The 19,683-nt window shown below is 43.6% G+C and overlaps 1 long non-coding RNA gene across 1 annotated transcript; it reads left to right on the forward strand.

Annotated features, from left to right (window-relative positions):
* The first annotated feature begins 16,162 nt into the window (after positions 1-16,162).
* On the forward strand, positions 16,163-17,368 carry LOC129163785 (uncharacterized). The gene is made up of 2 exons (XR_008563578.2): positions 16,163-16,390; positions 17,120-17,368. It is a non-coding gene; the product is annotated as an uncharacterized lncRNA (long non-coding RNA).
* Positions 17,369-19,683: the final 2,315 nt, after the last annotated feature.

Here is a 19,683-nt window from a genome sequence, read left to right on the forward strand (position 1 = left end):
CACAGTTAAATCTCGGTCTGTTTGGTTCAAATCCCCGTCGGGTCACACCATAGACTTAAAGGGGCATTATGGAAGTTTGACAGCCAAAACATGTATAGAAATAATAAATTTCTTCTTCATACATTCTCCTGCAATGCCCTGGTCCTGTAGAATGAACCCTGGCATTTTTACTGTGATTGCCTGCTTTTTTGTAAAATCACAGAAAAAGAGAGCTGCTCGGGTCGAGCAGGCTGCTTCGTGCGCGTTCACGCTCAGGCACAGCCCTCCGAACCGTTCTATGAACGTTGTTTCAGCTGTAATCAAGGATATAAATGTTACGGATACAGAGGATGTCATTGGTGCTTTAGCTCGCCTAGTAAAACGTCAGACTTTCGTGCAGGGGATCTGGGTGCGATTCTGGATGCGAACATAGTTCATTTAGAGTTTCTTTTTTACATTAATGGTATATTTTTTTACAGTAAGATGCCCAAATTTTTATTTGAGACTCGCCGAACAGCATTGAATTCACAGATAAAAAAGATGTGGGTTCAACTTTCATTTTGGAACAATTTTCAAGCAAGGGAAGGGAATGATCTGAGCATGCAGGAGGACTGACCCATCATAAACCTTTGTCGGCTGTGCTGAAGAGAAAGGTACAGAACCAAATTATTTCATTAATTAGCTGCACGTTCTCCTGTCCTCTGTCCTCCGGGCCATACACACACACACACACACAAGGGACTGTCTCAGCTGTTATTTTCATTAAGGAGTGTGCACGTACAGCATGCGCGCCTCTTGCACGAGCCTACTATTGAAGCTGCCTTTATGCTTTTGGCCTGAGGGGGCAATCGCTAGCATAAAAATTCTAAACTCCGTAAAGTCCCTTTAAAATGGGACTCAATGCCTCCCTGCTTGACACTCAGCTTCAAAGGGTTGGGTTGGGGGTGTTAAACCACCAAGTAGTTACCGGGCGTGGCCCCCGGCTCACAGCCAATGGCGGATTTAGCAATTTGGGGGCCCAAGGCGAACACAGACTTAGGGCCCCCTTACACTAGATTTTCAACAATCTTATCTTTAACTGGATTTGCGAAACTCTCCCCTCTTCTGACACGAGTTATTTTCACTTTTTATTAGTCCTCTTTTTTCCTGTCTTTCTCTCCCTTAGAGTGCCTTCAATAGTTGCTCTGCTTTCTTCTTCCTGTCAGTGCTCCTGTGCTTTTGCCTTTCTTATTTTTTTCTATTTTCCATTTTGGTTCATGTTTTCCTCCCTTTAAACATTTTCCATTGTCTTTCCTTTTCTGCTTCCTTTTGTTGTTTACGTTGAAAAGCGACGTCACTTTCGGAGTGAAGTTAAAAGCTTTTTAGAAGCAAGTTGATTCTTTCTCTTATTGGAGCCACTAGCATAACTCTATTTCATGCTTAATGTTTTGACTACTGCTTCGAGTTTTTTACGAACGCTCCCGCCTCTCTTCTTATTATTTGTGGTCTTATGGCTCTTGGCAAACAACAATTTGGTGCATTACTGCCACCAACTGGATTGGAGTAGAATGACTACCAATCATGGACGTAATTTTCACTTTAGAAGTGGGGGGGGGGGGGGGTATCTTTACAGTATTTTCTAAAGGGAAACAGGCTTCAACACAAACAGTTGTTTTCTGCTTGGTCAAAGAGCTCAACCAGTGTCAATTTAATATAGCGTAATATTGTTTTTGGATGGTAAAAAGTGCAGGGGTCAGAACTTGACTTTGGAAAAAGTGGGGGGGACATGTCCGCCGCCCCAAAAAAATTACGTCCATGCTACCAATCACTTCCTGTTTGTGCATCGGCGTCTTAAAAGAGTGGTCCATGTGGCATTAACAGAGGGGTGCCAGCAGTCAGGGCTTGGGGGCCCCCCAACATAAGGGAGCCCCAGGCGGCCGCCGACATATGCCTAATCGTAAAACCGCCACTGCTCACAGCTCCCCACGGGGAAGGGTCAGATGCAGAGATGATTTTCACCAGTGTGTAATGACTTTAACCTTAAGATGTTTCTGCTAAAATAACTAATGCTAAATCAACCGTGGTGTAAATGGTTAAAAAATGCTGTTTAAAAACAAAAGTTCTGACCGAGAAAAAAAATGAACGTTTTAGGTATTACAGGAAAAAATGGTTGCAAAAAGGCAGAAATCCACTTTGACGTAGTTTCATTGTGACTGGCTCTTCATTCATTGGTCCAGTTATAACTATTCTCCAAACTGAGGTTATTCAAATAGCCATCTATAGACATCTTTCTCTTATGTCATGTTGACTATTTAATATATGAAAACATCCAAATAAATTTAATTATTTGTGGTTTGTTCTTAAATCTTAAGCATCCAGCAGCAGCAAAAGCAGCTCTTCAGGACAAAACCCTCTTCCTTATTTATGTGTTACTTTTAACTTTTTTGTATGACAATGCTGTATAAAATAAAACCAGTTAAACCCTTTAGATGCCCGATTGGAGCACTTAGTCCCTCCTTTTTTTGTTTTTTTCATTGCCTGTTGCAGCCTCGCCGTTTGCAGCGACGATGGTGATGACCGTTGTTGAAGGGCACTCTGGATGAGTTTATTAAAAAGTATCATCAGTTGGCACTCGGCTCCGAAATCTGACATCTTACAGGTGAGTAACTCGCCTTAAAATAATAGTTTGTCCTTCAAAAAACCACCGCCAAAGGCAGAGAGATATGATGCATTACGGCCCGGTGGCATGAAATGCTTTTATATCCTTCATAAAACAGCACTTTCTTCCGAGTCCCTGCTTGAAAAGGCTATTTTTCTTTGGGATCTGATGGGGCTCGGTGGAACTCCTAATTGGCAGTCGCCGCACCTGGTCCTTTGAGCTGCAGTTGCTGTGGGGAGATTTCACTGTTCAAACCAGCTTTGAAGTGCTTAAAAGGGATTTTTTTTTCCTCCCCCCCCAATGCTGTGGCAGCAGAAACACCAACGGTCAGATGGGAAACTGACTGAATAGCAGGAGTACAAATGAAGCCAATGTCATAAGTTAACAGAATGTGGTGAACGGCCACGGAGGCTAAACCAGCACCCAAAAAAAAAAAAAAAACCACGGTGTTCCTAAAATCTAAATAACTGCAGGTTTAGTTTCTCGCCCTTTAACCTGAAACCTGAGATAGTTTGTTTTAAAATCTCCACTCCAGATCCACGTTAATTATTTACTCTGACTTTACAGTTTCAGATCAGCTCTAATTAACATAATAAGGTTGCGAGAAGCATCTACATTATGAATAAAGCTCGACAGTACTTGGATTATAAATCACTCCATGTCCTTTATTATTCATTGATTTATCCCTATCTTATTTACTGTGTGGAGGTACGGGGTAACACTTATAAAACATCTATTGTACCCTTGTCTGTCATACAGAAAAGAGCCCTGAGAGTCGTTCACAATGTTAGATTTAGAGAACACACTAATCCGTTTTTTATATATTCAAAAATACTAAAATTTTAAGATTTACTTTAACTATATAAAGCGATGTTCATGTATAAAGTGCATAGGAAAGTATTACCAAACAAATTAATGCTATTTATAAAACCAGATAACGTATATAATTTCAGATACAAACTTAACTTTAGGCATACGTATTTTAGAACAACATTAAAGTCATTTTGTATTTCTGTTACGGGTGTAAAAGTTTGGAATGAGCTAAGTGGGGATCTAAAGCAAAGTCCCTCATTGCATAAATTTAAAGGGACTTTTCGGACTTTTGAATGTTTATGCTCGCGATTGCCCCTCAGGCCAAAAGCGTAACGGCAGCTTCAATAGTAGGCTCGTACACGAGGCGCGCATGCTGTACGTGCACACTCCATAACGAAAATAACAGCTGAGACAGTCCCGTGTGTGTGTGTGGGGGGGGGGGGGGGGGGGGGGGGGGGGACAGAGGACAGGAGAACGCGCAACTAACAATTTGGTTCTGTACCTTTCTCTTCAGCACAGCTGACAAAGGTTTATGATGGGTCAGTCCTCCTGCATGCTCAGATCATTCCCTTCCCTTGCTTGAAAAATTGTTCCAAAATGAAAGTTGAACCCACATCTTTTTTATCTGTGAATTCAATGCCATTCGGCGAGTCTCAATTAAAAATGTGGGCATCTTACTGTAAAAAATATACCATTAATGTAAAAAAGAAACTCTAAATAAACTATGTTCACATCCAGAATCAAACCCAGGTCTTCTGCATGAGATTTAGACATTTTACAAGATGAGCTACACACCAGTAACATTCTGTAACATTTATATCCTTGATGACAGCTGAAACAACGTTCAAAGAACGGTTCGAAGCGAAAATGGCTATTTTGTTGCTAATTTGCAGGAAATATCTAGAAGAAAGTTCTACAGAAAGTAGCTAAGGGTCCTCAGAAATGTAGGTAGCTTTGTCACTAGGCGTTAGGAACAGCGAGTGCCTCTCTCTCTGCTGCTAAAGCTACTGATAGCAAATGCTACGGGCTATGCCTGAGCGTGAACGCGCATGAAGCAGCCTGCTCGACCCGAGCATCTCTCTTTTTCTGTGATTTTACAGAAAAACAGGCAATCACAGTAAAAATGCCAGGGCTCATTCTACAGGACCAGGGCATTGCAGGAGAATGTATGAAGAAGACATTTATTATTTCTATACATGTTTTGGCTGTCAACCTTCCATATAGTCCCTACTAATTAATTACATGGAGGAGAAAAAGTTGTAAGGGTGTTGCATTTGATTGTAATTGTCTATTGCTGGTGAACTGGGGGCTGTGAATACTTAGGGGGGGGGGGGGGGGGGGGACATTAAAAATGTAAATTTTGTTTGTGTGACTGAGGATAAAACATGTTATAAGAAAATGGCTATGACACTCAGTGTAGGGAAAATAATTTTTTTTGTTTATATCTTCCTTGAAATTTGATTTGGGGGGGCGGTTATATAAGCTACCAGAGCTTCTTTCCCTTCCTATTGAACATGTTCTACACACATATATATATATATTTATTCTGTCCATGCTTGTGGGGGCTGGTGCCCCTCTAAAGCTGAAGGGTCCATGGAGACATACACGCTCACACTCATAGTCAATGAAAAATCACCAATTAACCTTGAATGCTTTCCCTTTCCACACTGAACGAACTGAAGCACCTGGGAAAACCTGACAATAGCACTGGAAAATAAATTAAACTCTCCATATTGAAAAAAGAAACAGGATATCTTAAACATTTATCAATTATTGTAATTAAATTTTCACTGCAGCAAAGTTGGATCTAAGTACACAAATCTCTGTTCCGAGAATGACAGGAAACTCAAATGTCCACTTAAATTTAAGTATTTCAATATATGTAAGATTACATTAAACTAACCGTAACGATAAATCCGGGCTGCACATTATCACGGTGGCTAGTGCTGTTGCCTTGCTGCAAGAAGGTCCTGGGTATAAATCCTAACCTGGGGTCTTAGTAGGCATGGGTTCTCTCCAGGTACTCGTGCTTTCTCCCACAGACCAAAAACATGGCTGTCAGGTTGACTGGTATCTATAAATTGTCCTTAGGTGCGTCTGTGCCTGGTTGGTTGTCCAGTGTGTCTCCATGTGTTGCCCTGTGATGGACTGGCAGCTTGTCCGGTGTACCCCGCCTGCTTTCCCAAAGATTGCTGGAGATGGGCACCAGCCCCCCGCGGCCCTGTGTGGACCAGCGGGTTTAGATAATGGATGTATAAAAATAAATCCACTCACAGCTTAGCCTAGTGAACTAGACCAAATTCTTGCTTTGCAAAGTTTGGTCTAGGCACGCTCCATTGGAACCTCCGCAGCTCCTACCAGGACTCGGGCTAGCCAATCACAGCTCTCTAGAGGGGTTTCAAACACATAAAGAGCTGTGATTGGTCCATAATGGTGGGCCAATCATAGTGCTCTTTCTGCTTAGTGAACAAATCACAGAGCTTTATCCGCTTTGTGGGCCAATCAGGGCACTCTATATGCCTGGTGGTTGGGATGATGCAACAGAGTGAAACAAGAGTATGTCACATTCATTGTCCAGTGGAATGCGGAGATCATTTGAAAGACAACGGTAGAACCCGCCCCACAACCGAGAGCCATCAATGGAGCATGGCCAGACTAAATAATACATTTATTTAGTCTGGCTTGCCAGGCTACTCACAGCTAGGACAAACCTAAAAATCACAATCCACCTGGGGATCTGGGCGGGGCCTTGGGGGTCGGGTCCTGACATATGCTGCCGGGAAGAAGGCGGGAACATGCGGCAGAGCTTGCCTGGGCTCGGGAACCTCGGGTAGGCCTTGGCTTCTCTGCTGTTCCATCACAGGGGAGGGGGATGTCCAGGAGGGGGAGGATCCAACCTTACCTGGATGTCCTATGTCTTACATATTCTGGAAGTTGTGCAAATGCAGGGATGGGAGTAGATATTCTGCTGGGGTGGGGCTGCGTTGGTTCCCTCAGACTCTGTGGAGCTCTGCAATGCTGCTGCTTTGGGCCCAGGCAAGATGGGCTGGGGTCTCCATGCCCTGGGTGGCATTTTGGCAACGGAGGTGCCTATTGGGGCCAGTGGGGGTGCTGGCTCCCTGGAGGGCTTAGGCCAACCAGCCATTCCTTCCCATCCCCACACATTTTTCTCCTCCTGCTCCCTCACATCATCACACAAACATGTGTCACAGAGTGGTGATGTTGCACTAATGTTTTATTTTATATTGCATGTTTTACTTGTTTTTATTCTGATGCGCACATTTTTATTGGTTGTGTTTTTTGCTTATTCTTATGTGCATGTTTTATTGTGTTTTTAGTTGTGATGCAACATTGTGTGTTCATTCTGCGACTAATCACCCCAATCACCTTCACCTGCGGCAGTGTTGCCTGGACTGCCAATTAATGGACAGATGCAGGCAGCACAGGTGATTTAAGGGACAAAGAGAGAGAGCAAGGATGGCAGACGGGACGAGCTAAGGGGCAGAGACGCACCCCGGGACGGCGTCCCGAGGACCACATGCGCCTGGAACCCCCAGTCGGAACAGAGGAGCACTCGGAGTACAGTCCCGGATGAGGGACGGCGGCCGAGTGTGGAGGAGCGTGGGTGTCCCTCCCTCCACACATGAGCGGCGCGCGTACGGGTGCCGCTGGGTCCGGTTGGAGTCTTGGACCGAGGAGGGGGTTCACCAGCGGCGCGGACAGCGAGCAGCAGCGGAGAGCGGGATCCGCGGTGGAGAAGCCAGGGCACGGAGCGCAACACGGCAGGCGGGCAGAGTTACTCTGCCCCTGCGCGTAAGTATTGGAGCAGTGTCTGGCTACTTCTGGAGCTGCTGTCCCTCTGTGTGTGGTCTGGTGCTTGGGGACGTTTGACTGCCAGAGGTTTTTGTGTGCCACAAGGGCCGAGGAGGAGGATTGGATCCACGGGCCGTTCAGCCTGTGGTTCCCCGAGGACGACGCGTACCGCAGGAGGGCGGGGTCGTGGAGGTTTTCCCTGGCGAGCTCATGCAGGGGCGTATTGGACTGATTTGTCCTCTGGAGGCCCAGCAGACTTTATGGTGGAGAGCATCTTGGGCATCATCTGAGCTTTTAGAATAAATTCCCTTTTTAAAGATTTGCTTCTGTGGTTGCGCTGCTTGCCTTGGTTTTAGAACCTATTTTTATCTGTTAATTTTAGTGGCACCCTTTATATCCACCTGATACGTGTCACACATGCACATAGGACTTTGAGGGGTGGACAAGTCAGGGGGTGCGGGTATGGACCCCATTTCCGCATTCCTGTGGCAGCCTGCCCCCCAATTTTATTTGCATATTAAACACTTCCACTATCGACATTCCACGCAAACACACACTTAGGGCCTTGGGAGTGAGCACATTCAACGGCAGTTGGCAGGGGGATTTTTCAGCCTCATCCCAGGTGCCGGTGCGCACTTCCAATTTTAAACTGCACTTAGACACTGAGGGCTGTGAGTGCAAATGGGGTAGTGTGGTGGCATCAGTTGGCATAGGCCAGACGATGCCCGCACTGCCCGCTCACCACAGCCATGGAATACACCTCATCAACACACAACACTGTATTGGAGCAGGCGGAGGGAAACTAGGGGTCTTAGCACACCGCTGTTGTCACTTGGCTTCCCGGGGCTGGAGGCTAGGAGGGAGATCTGGCTGTCTGGTTGGGGTCTGGGGTCGTGGGTTGCTTCGCTCAACGTTGGGCAGGAGAGCCTGCTCATCAGCACCCCAGCAGAAAGGGTTGAACTCTGGGAACCGGCAATGGTTGTACCCCATGTGCAGCAGTACCAGGACCAGAGTGAATAGGGTGTGCATGGGGAGCATGAGTGGGTGTCCTGCGTGCATTTTTATGTCTTTGGTTGTATGTGTATGTGTGAGCATGAGGGAGGGACTGTGTGACTGTGTCTGTGTATTACTGTATATGTCAGGTGGGGCCTTTGACTCCTCCCTTCTCCTGGGACTTCTTTTGATGCCATACATCTTCGTCTCCCCTCTCCCTGTCACACTTGGTGTGGAGTGTGGTGCCGTAGTCTGCCTAAGTGTTCGTGGCTCCCGGGTCAGGGGGTTTAAGATTTTTGGCTTCTGCCTGGTCCATCCCGGTGGCTGCCTGGTGGTATCTGGGTCCCTGGGCTCTGCTGGGTCCTCGGCGGGGTTTGTCGCCCCTGGGTCCCGAGTTGCTGGGTACCAGGCTTGGCCGGCTGGGGGGTGGGAGGCTGTGGGCGGGCGTATGGGCTTGCCGCTGATATCTCCCGGGACTCTGCCGGCTGCTGGTTGTGGCCCCCCGAGGTGATCCTCTGTGCCTCTTGAGGGGGCAGGGGCTTTTCTGGTCGCTGTCTCCTTGGGGTCCCTGTGCTCTGCAGCAGCTCATGGATCTCTGTGACTTGGAGCTCCCTCCATCTCTTATGCATCTTTGGGGGGCAGATCTGTGGCCCCTCACTCTCTCTATTGGACGCTCCTACAGAGAAACCTTACACACACAGGTGCTCACATGGTGCTCTCATAAGAATGGACTTGGGCACATTCAACACATCTTAAGGCTGTGGTTGGCACTAAATGCACTGTAATTTATTATCATGTGATTGTTCAGTAAAACAATGTTGATTTTACATTTCTTCATCAAGTTGACGCAGTGATAGCTTGCTCCTGTTGTATTGTTGTGTGTCCCTTTTCTGCAGGTCTAGAAGCAGACTCTTGTTCATCATTGATTGTTTATTTTTGTGGAAAACATCAGCAGGCATGGCTGGGTTGGTTTAGGTTTTAGGCCACGTGTGGAGTGGTAAGACGTTTACATTTTCTTTTGTTTAAATAGCAGAAAATCATTTCCATCAGACTTTTCAGATATGCTTTCAGAGAAACTCCCTCATTGGTGATTGATATAATTTAGGCGTCCGAATGCAATCAACTCAGCCGTCTTTAACTGCAGCACAGATTTGGTGCAAATTAATGCAATGATGCATCTGCAGAAGCTGAAAACTGCTCAAATGGAGTGAAATATTTTGAACACTCCAGTGTTTTAAAGACATACTGAGCTGAAAGAAAGAGTGGAAAAAGACTAGAGCAAAAACAGAAAAGTTAAAATAGAGCCTCCGAATTCATCCATCAGATTATAAAACAATTACTTTCTGTAAGAAAATGGGCATGCTGTAAAATGCTGTAGGATGAGGATGCATGATGGGTTTTAGTTTGATAATCTAATAAAACCTGGTGGTCAGGAATATCTTTCACATTCCTTTACAATCAAGACAAATCTGTTGACCCCTCTGCTCCAGCGGGAATACGTCTTACAGCCTGGAAATCAAAAACCGGAGCACAGATGGTGGTTCGGCAGATTGGATTAAGCCTCAAGTCTTCAAAGAAGTCCCTCTCCGCTGAAGCTGCTTACTTTCTTCATGCTAATACTGTTTACATGTTCCCTTCCACCACTGGTCGAGTAAAACAGGAACTCAGAGCAGCACAAAACACTCCAGCGTGTGAATATTTACAGTCAGGGGTGTTTAATACTGAGTGGGCAAACCTTAATGCAGCATCTCTGCCTGAGGCGAAGCCAGGGGACCCCGACTGACAGAAAAACCCTCCTCTCCCTTTTCTTTGGCTTTAATCCTGGAAGCAACCCCCACCCCTTTGCCCTGTCTCTGGCTCTAATATGAACACAGTCACACAGGTCTCAGGGGAGAAAAAACACGTAATAACACCTTTATTTAATGTCATTTTACGCCCGTGCTCGTCTTTGAGTGTGATCATCATTCAGGCTCTTTATTACACTGAATTTAACTGGTTGCACAGGTTTCGTTTCTCCAACCTGAGGTTTGAATGATTTAAAATTCTTCCTGGTTAAACAAACATCCATTTTAATGTCATTGATTCCTATGAAGCTGAGTTTCTTTACATGTTTGAATAAAAATAAAAAACTAATCAAGTGCGTCGGTTCCTCTGAGCACTGTAAAGTTTCACTTAGTGCGTGGAGAATTAAATGCAAGGCAGCTGACGAGCAATTAACATCAATTACAAGAGGAAAGAGTGTGAATGTGACTTCAAAGTAGTTTCTGTTTCTATAGTTTCAAAACCGCGCAGCTTTTCAGGCAAATGGAGTCGGCTCGTAATCAAGTCTCATCTCACACTTCACTAAACCTGGTGAAAATCAGGGTTTGAGAGCGACCGCTCATAAACAGCCATTTGATGGCTTCTGCTGCCTCTCTTCATGAATGCACCGCTGGACTTTGCTTGTTCCTCAGATAGCGGTAACGCCAAATAGATTTGTGAGCCGATGGCGGCAAAAGAAAGTGAACAAAGCATTAAAGGCGGTGGTCAGTTAGAATAGAGGAGTGTCTCTGTTGGCTGCACAGACTCTTTCTTCCTCATGTTGCACTCGTCAAATAAAATAGAAAAACAGGAAGTAGATGAGAAGCGCTCCGACCAAAACTAAGAAGTAATGTTCTAAGGAATCCAAGATGATCGAAGACACCTTGAAAGGTGCAGGTGCAGCGATCCAAGTCCAGGCAGAGCAAGGTCAAGGCCCGTCTTCCTCATCTCTGGTCGTTCTAAAACAACTGAAGGATGATTTTAATTAAACTGTGCAATCTGAGCGTTGAGGGGTCACTAAAGTACAAACACTATTGCTTTATTCCAGCTCTGAACCGAAACCTCGCTGGCGGTCAAGGTGAAAGAAGAATAAGTACTTCCCAAACATTACTTCCGGATAACTAAAACTAAGGAGTTGTTGGTCTGTATTAGACAATTTGCACTTTTTATGCACAAATGTTTAGACTGATTTACTGCGGAGTCCTGAAGAGGACAAGAGGAAAAAAAGTGCTCCGGTGTGCACACGAGGCACAAGCAGAACGATTGTGTTCACATTCCATGTTGTTCTTTTTTAAAACACAGAAACGGTTTTGTTACCTGTTATTGACGCTACAGTTTCGCCGACGTCTGCCGGCTTCTTCAGGCTGACACTGATGGTGGCGCGTCACTTTCTTCTCCGTTTATCTGCGGGCAGATGGATGAAGGAAGCAATCGAGATAAGGAGACGTGGATGTGGGACCATGAACAGGGACGACGGAGTTTACACACTGGATCACGCATGGGACTGCATCGTTGGAGAGGGGAGAGCGGGCAGCAGGGGGCGACAACGTCCTCTGCTGCCCGCAGATAAACGGAGAAGGAAGTGACGCGCCACCATCAGCGTCAGCCTGAAGAAGCTGGCAGCCGTCGGCGAAACGTAGCATCAATAACAGGTAACAAAACCGTTTCTGTGTTTTAAATAAAGAACGACAACATGGAATTAGAAATAACGCACAGCAAGAACACACCTAAGATTGTGTTCACACATACAACCATACATTTAAATTAAATGTTCCCTCAGTTCTATTTTAATTTAAACAGGAATTTAAGAAATTGCTCTTTTTTTTTTCTTTTTTTTTTTTGTTTAAACGTAAGCATCAGCTTGAGTTTGGTTCTGCTTTGGTTTCATTTCGGAAAAATGGAAAACTCAAGGAAGAGTCGGAAATCAACAAAAACTAAAGGATTTAGGAAAATGTTCCGCGGATAAGTTTCGAAGTTTAAACATTTATGAGCTGAGTGAGAAAAGTGCAGCAGCGCTCCTCCAGTGTCCCCATCAGGGCAGCGTAGTTTCTCCCGCGTACAAAACTGGTAATAAACCTAATCTTATTTTATTTGGTTCCCTCCTCTGGTGTCCAATAGAAAAGGCAGTAAAAAAAATAAATGTCTGCATGTTGTTCACATCATCTGGTAACTGAATAAATATTATTTGTTAAAGCCTGTCCCTCTGTCCAGGGTGTACCCCGCCTGATTGCCCATTGACCACTGGAGATAGGCACCAGCCCCCCGCGACCCTACGTGGACAAAGCGGGTTCAGAGGGAGGAGGAGGAGGAGGAGGAGGAGGAGGAGGGGATGGATGGATGGATGGATGGATGGATGGATGCATGAATGCATGGATGCATGGATGCATGAAAGAATGAAGGAAAGAAAGAAGGAAAGAAAGAAAGAAAGCCTGTCCCTTACTAATGACAGAAATGTGTTTGCGTGATGTAACTGTATTCCTCCGGTTGGTCGAGGTGACAGTCTGGGGAACATCTACAGCTTCTCGCTATGAAACCAATTAAAAAGAAAAACGTGCAAAGACAAAGTGAATTTGTATAAATCACATTTATTCTAATCTAATATACATTTACGTTTATTAGACAAAACAACCAATAATTCCAATTTTCCTATTGAATTTTCCATTATTTATAAGCAATTTGTAACCATAACAAACAGAATATTGACTTTAAACAATGAATTTATAATAATTAGGGCTTGATGGTGATACATTTCCATAAGGCAGGTGCACAGAGACTACAGACTGATACTATAATAATATTTGGTCGGAGCAGCATTGATGCCTGATTTCACAAATCCAGATGAGGCATCATTAGATATGCAGGAAGCTTGACAGCCAACATGTTACATTATTCATCCTTGGAACATTTTCCCCTCCGTGCTACGTCTGTTGACACACGGAGACACAGAAAAATGTGTCTACAAAATTCCTTTTTCATTTTGGCGGCAATGACATGATATGCAAATGTTTGGGGATGTAAATGAACATTGGTCAACTGAATTTAAATGGTGATATTATGGTGCACAAATGTTTTGGAGGTTCAAATCAGAATCAAAGCAGCTCCCAGACAGATCTAATGAAACTTCCTGCAGTAGGAATGTTTGGTGCGTGCATGTACAGGTTATGATATAGGTCTCTAATTATTACTGGTGAAATCACCAGGCTCAGATTTGATAGTTAGCTGACAGTCTGACCTTTTTTCAGTTGTCACGCTGTCCAACCATCAGAAACAACCTGACCTTCACTAGATGGTACCATCAGAAGACTGCTTCCAGGACTTTTAATCTAAACATTTCCTTTCAAATACCGTATTTTCCAGAGTATGAGTCGCACCAGCCATAAAATGTATAATGAAGAAGAAAAAAACTTATATAAGTCGCACTGGACTATAAGTCGCATTTTGGGGAAAAATTTTATTACTTTTCTTACAAAATCTGAGACCAAGCGTTTCACATTGCAAGACAAGTACCGGTAACAGTAACGGAATAAACAACCAGGGTGCAGCAGCATGCCACGGTCTCCAGCAGAGGATAGCAGTGTTTCAAACCCTCCCAGCGGGATGGGGAGCTCATTCCTGGGTCGGAGCCGGCCCGCAGCAGGGCGGTATACATAATTTGGTACATAAGTCGCAGGACCAGCCAGACTATGAAAAAAGTGCGACTTATAGTCTGGAAAATACGGTAAACATTAAACCCGTTTCCACTACCGGAGCCGCCGGGTAACTTTACCGGACATGCACATGTCTCCACTTCACCGGGCCAGCCCAAAAGGCACTTTTCCGGGCCAATCGAAGACCTGAACTGGGATATAGGGAGCAATCTTTGATACCGCTGCTGTCTCTCTTTCTGTCGTGAACTCAAAATTAACCATTTAGATGAACGCAAGTCCATGGGGCTAAAAACGTTTTTTTCTATTTCCGTTTGTTACGTGCCAAGGGTTTCACATATGATGTTCATGAATTTTGAAGACACATTCTGATGCCAAGAAAGTGATTATTTTCAAACTGGGGCAAAGATTATTTTAGGTTTTGTGTGAAAATACATCCAGGTCGACAAACGCGCATCACCAAAGCGACGTCATTGGACCAGACAGGAGAAGAGTGGTGAAAAAAGCCACTAAGTTTTGCGAGCTTTGAATCCTTTTGGGAGGAAAGAACCACCATAAATCTGGCCATGTGGTATGTAGCAGCTACGCTGGTGGAGAGGAGATCCTGTGGTGACGTCTTATATCCAACAAGCTGACTTCTGATGTGTTGTTATAGCAATTATGAATCTTTACGAGCTAATCAATTTCATGTCTGGCATGGTCAAAACGCATCATTACTTTTCATTTAAATTAGGGCAGATACCGATACCAGTATTGGTGTTGGTAAAAGTTAACAGATACCAATGCAGTGGCCTGAAAGTGGCTTCACTGTAACTCATCATTTCTGTTCACCTAATATTTTAGTTTTGTTATCATTTATAATAATATTATTTATTATTATTTTTAATTTACCTCACAGTCTTTTCCTGTAGAAAGCAGAGAAGAAAATAAAACTTGTATTCTGATTCATTAAATTTTTTTGTGTGGTAAAAGTATCGGTATCGGCGAGTACTCAGATCAAAGTTTCGGAATCAGATAGCGATGGGTACCGAATTCGGTACTTTTTAAGGCACTGACCGAATTCCATAGTACCGACTGAGCACCGATTCACGTCATTTGAAACGGTGCCTCGTTTCGGTACCCGTCCTTCATAACGAGAACTTGCCTAGACAGCTGCGCATGCGCAAGAGCGTTATGTCGTCGGTCGCTGCGAGCCAGTTGTAAACAGAGCAGCATGGTAGAAAGAACGCACGCTAAAGCTTGGATCCACTTCACTAAATGTGATGGGTAACTGGGTGATGATGAAACCAGCGACAACGATCTAAGTGAGACATCCTCATCTTAATCTGCTCCGGTAGGTAAATAAAATGTTTAAGATAACGTTAGCTTGATATGTTAGCTTCCGTTCCGCTAATGGTACGTTCGTTTTCTCCTTGGAACTCCGAATTTCCGACTGGAAGAACATGAACGCGCTCTAAAGTTTGGCTTCACTTTACTAAATGCGACGGGTGATTGGGTGAAGATGAAACCAGCGACAACGATCTAAGTGTGAGGCATCATCGTTTTAATCTGCTCCAGCAGCTAAATAAACTGTTTAAGATAACGTTAGCTTGATATGTTAGCTTCCATTGCCACCGTTGTTATCAGCTAATGGTGCGTTCGCTTTCCCCTCGGAAATTCTAACTTCCCATTAGGAAAAATCTAATGAAAAAGGACGGCAAAAGGAATGAAGATACACAGTAAATTTAGTTCACAGTAAAGATGTTTGCTTCAGTTTAATTATCAGCTTATAAAACTACAAGGACAATGTTAAAATTTAAACAGTTGTATGTTATTTATCGTGATATTTATCAAATATGGTTATATATTGAGAAAAATATACATTTAATTATAAAAGAGAATTAAAATATTAAACACTCAAAAGTATCTAAAATTGGTACCATTAAGTACCGGTATCGATTCCTAGGTACCGGGAATTAGTACCAAATCGATTCAAATGTCAAAGGTACCCATCCCTAGTATCAGATCGGTTTGGACAAAAGTGGTATTGGTGCATCCCCAATTTAAATAGAACATATGTGTGATTCAGGGCGTAAGGCAAAGCAGATTTGAAAATAGCTCTTCCACCGCGTTCACTTGCATTAATGTTTCTGTTCTTCCGAGGAGCCATGAACCGACCGGAAAGGGAGGAGACTTAGGGCCGTGATTAGAGCTGAAACAACTAATCGATTTAATCGATTATAATCGATTATTAAAATAGTTAACAACTTTTTTAGTCATCGATTAGTTGTTTAATAATCATATTTTACCGCATTAAGTCTATTTTTACCACAATCTGACATCGGTTACAAGCTGTTAAATTTGCCGCCAGTGTGTGGCAGTAATGAGCCACTGATCTACCAGTGGAGCCGTAGAAGAAGAAATGAGCCAATGAGTGCCCTCGGTTTTCATGACGTATCACGTTACTGACGCTCATCTTGCTGTGAGAGATGGCGGAACAAGAGGAAATACGGAAGAAAAATAGAAGCGACAAAATTTTAGAGAAACCCCGGACAAAAACCTCACGAGTATGGGAGCACTTCACTAGATGCATTGAAAAGGCAAAATATGCAAAAACCATCTAGCATGGCACGGAAGCACGACGTCCCTAAGTGAACATTTGAGACGAAAACGTGGGGGCTGAGGAAGAGCACCGCGGTCAAGTGAGCCGTCATTTGGAAGAGCCAGCCCGGTAAGTAACAGAAAATAAACAAGCTGGACTTAGTGTTTTAGCTGAGTTCGTTATAGTGGATGTTAAACATGTTTTTTTGCCGCGTCAGTCTACGGTGTTCTACTTCTGATTGACTAGATGCAATCGTGAATCTCCTCCGTGTTGTGAATCATGCGCTTGCCAAATTTAGCACGTCTGTTTATAAGAATGTTCTAGTTAAGAGAAAAACGGCACAAACCCATAACTATGTTTCTCATTCAAAAAAGGACAACTCCGCGGTGAAAAATATACAGACGAGCTGTGTCCAGGTGAATATAACGCGGCATAGTTGTACGCTTTCAATTTTTAAATACAGGAGAAATTCAGAAAAAGTCATTTTTTTACTATTAAAAGGCTGTTTTACTATCTAACGCTGTAAAACGCCTCACAACACATTTTTATCATGTTTCTTAAACAGTATTACACAAAATAAACATTTTTCACATTTTTCTAGCTAATTTAAACACTCCCGACTCAAAGTAAAAACCTCATGAGCTTCTTACTTAGAGCTTTTTAATAGTAAAAAAATTAGACTTTTTTTCTGAATATCTCCTGTTGCGGGCTATTTTGTAGAACGTAACCCTCAAAATAAATGATCACTGTATATTGTTAATTAATTCAAATAATATAATATTGATTTAGTGTTGTAGTGTGTGTGCTGCTTTATTTTATATGTGTACTTATTTCAGACTATTTGTGTTTCTTATGCAGAAAAAAAACAAGCAACGATGGACAACTACATGGGGAAAGAGACACTCACCCCCCAGCAATTCATACCACTTACAAACTCTATTCTAAACATGCTGGTAAAAGACATGAGGCCACTATCCATGGTGGAAGGAGCAGGCTTCCAGCTAATGCTAAAAAATTATTCTGGACTGATATTTTGCACTGTTTAGCTCATTTTATACTGCTGACTGTGTTCATGTGCAATAAAATAGATTGCAGTCAACTGCACAATTCTCTTATGTTTTTTTTTCTTAACTGAAATGCATCCATCACTTGTATAGGTTAAATAGCTAAACAATAACAAACCGATTAATCGATTAATCGAAAAAATAATCGACAGATTAATCGATTATGAAAATAATCGTTAGTTGCAGCCCTAGCCGTGATATACTTGCTGTTTGACCTTGGGTTGGTAAAGGCAGCGGGCTGCGTCTTTGTTCACATACTTGCTGCTGCACAGCACTGCACTTAGTACTGGGGACACTAGGGGGCGCACTAGACTACTCAGGCAAGACAGAGAGCTGGGTTTGTGGGTAAAACCAAAACAAACATGGCATCAATAGAAGAGATCAGTAACTGGTTAATTTTGAGTTCACAAAAGAAGACGAGACAGCAGCGGTACGAAAGATGGTACAAAAGACCTCTAAACCAGAGACGGAGTCACCATGGCGAGTTTTGTTGACTCCACCTACAGGTCACTCGTATATTGCAGCGTTTGGACACGTCACATTTATTTCGGGTGACGCACATAAAAGACGCTTCAAATCATCGCAATAACGCATGGCAGCCATTTTAAACATGTGTTTACATTGTCAAACAGCAAGTATGTCACAGCCCTTAGGCAGACGGAAATTATAGCGATGCTGGCGAAGCTTAATGCATGGAAATTAAAATAGGAAGCATTCGCGCAACTTTAAAATTGTTATTTCTAAATTCCAAATGCCAACAAATATGGAAGGAATCCCCCCTCAACACACTAAATCATGCCGCTTTGTAGCCTCCTACAGAGCGTTGTAAAAATCTGCATTTATTCTGTTCATTGAACGCCACTTTCTACAATTAACGCTCTCCTTGTTCCTCAAATTAATTTAGATATGATGCATTCTGACAGACTAAAATGTCTGTGGATGCCTTTTGCTCATCAGTGACGTCGCTCACTGCTGAAACGGTCGTGATAAACTTGACGGCTAGTTGAAAGGGCCAATACGGCAGACAGAACTGAGCCAATCTATTTGTCCCGTCACCTTCCCCCCGTCCCAAAGATTTCCTGGAACACAGCTTACAATTTTGTTACATGGCTAAATCCTAGAAGGCTTATTGATTTGTTTTTTAGCACCTTAGAGGTCCAGTGTGTTAGCCTGGCAAGCCAGACTAAATACACGGCTCTCGGTTGTGCGGTGGGTTCTACCGTTGTCTTTCAAATGATCTCCGCATGCTACTGGACAATGAATGTGACATACTTACTGCAACAGCTATCGGTAAGTGAGGCAGTCTGCAGTTGAAGGAGAAAACACGTATTTTTTTCTTTAAAAAAGCACTTAAATACATCTGCTCTTGATTCTGATGAAGCCCAAGTTCTAATAGTCCAAAATGGATGTAAAAGCCGTTTCAAACGAGCTGTCGCCATCTTGTTTCACTCTGTTGCATCATCCCACCCACCGGGCATATAGAGTGCCCTGATTGACCCACAAAGCGGATAAAGCTCTGTGATTTGTTCACTAAGCAGATAGAGCACTATGACTGGCCCACCATTATGGACCAATCACAGCTCTTTATGTGTTTGAAACCTCTCTAGAGAGCTGTGATTGGCCAGCCAGAATGCTGTTAGGGGCTGCAGAGGTTCCAGTGGAGCGTTCCTAGACCAAACTTTGCAAAGCAATAATTTAGTCTAGTTCACTAGGCTACCAATGTGTCTGAAGACGCCAGCGAACTGTCAGGTGGTCTAATTAAAGCAATTTCATGGTTGCCACATCTTGGGGGGGATTTTAATCTGAAATGCACCAGTGTGTTTATGCAAACATTCAAAATTAAAAAGCATATCCCTGAAAATTAGCTTCATTCTGTTTCTCTCCCTCAAGTTTGAAAGCCTTGCCTAAGGTAAACTGATACGCCACCCTCTAGTGGAGCTGAACGTTTGCATTTATTCTCCACAATCACATTTGGTTAAAACCTAATTGGGAGAGGCAGGGAGGCAGAAATGGAGGGACAACAAAAGCTATAACAAATGCAATTACATCGATACGAGAGAAATCCGAAAAGGAGGTTAAGAAAAATATCAAAAACGTGTTTTAGAGGTCTGATAAAACCCCCAAAGGTGTCGCACATTAATGTGTGTAGTGCTGAGGAAACTCTTCCTCCCATCACAATTAGAACGTTGCACATCAGTTAACCAGCATACATATTTATGTCCCATCATGAAGCACATCTGCAGTTTCTGAGCCGCACGAGAGGCTGAGATCAGGAGAGCAGAGAGGCATCCCACCCGGCAGGAAGACGGGTGTCACCTTTGTCTGCCTCTTACCCCCCCCCCCCCCGAGGATGTTTCT

Source organism: Nothobranchius furzeri, chromosome 13 (assembly GCF_043380555.1).
Source record: "Nothobranchius furzeri strain GRZ-AD chromosome 13, NfurGRZ-RIMD1, whole genome shotgun sequence".
Lineage (NCBI taxonomy): Eukaryota > Metazoa > Chordata > Actinopteri > Cyprinodontiformes > Nothobranchiidae > Nothobranchius > Nothobranchius furzeri.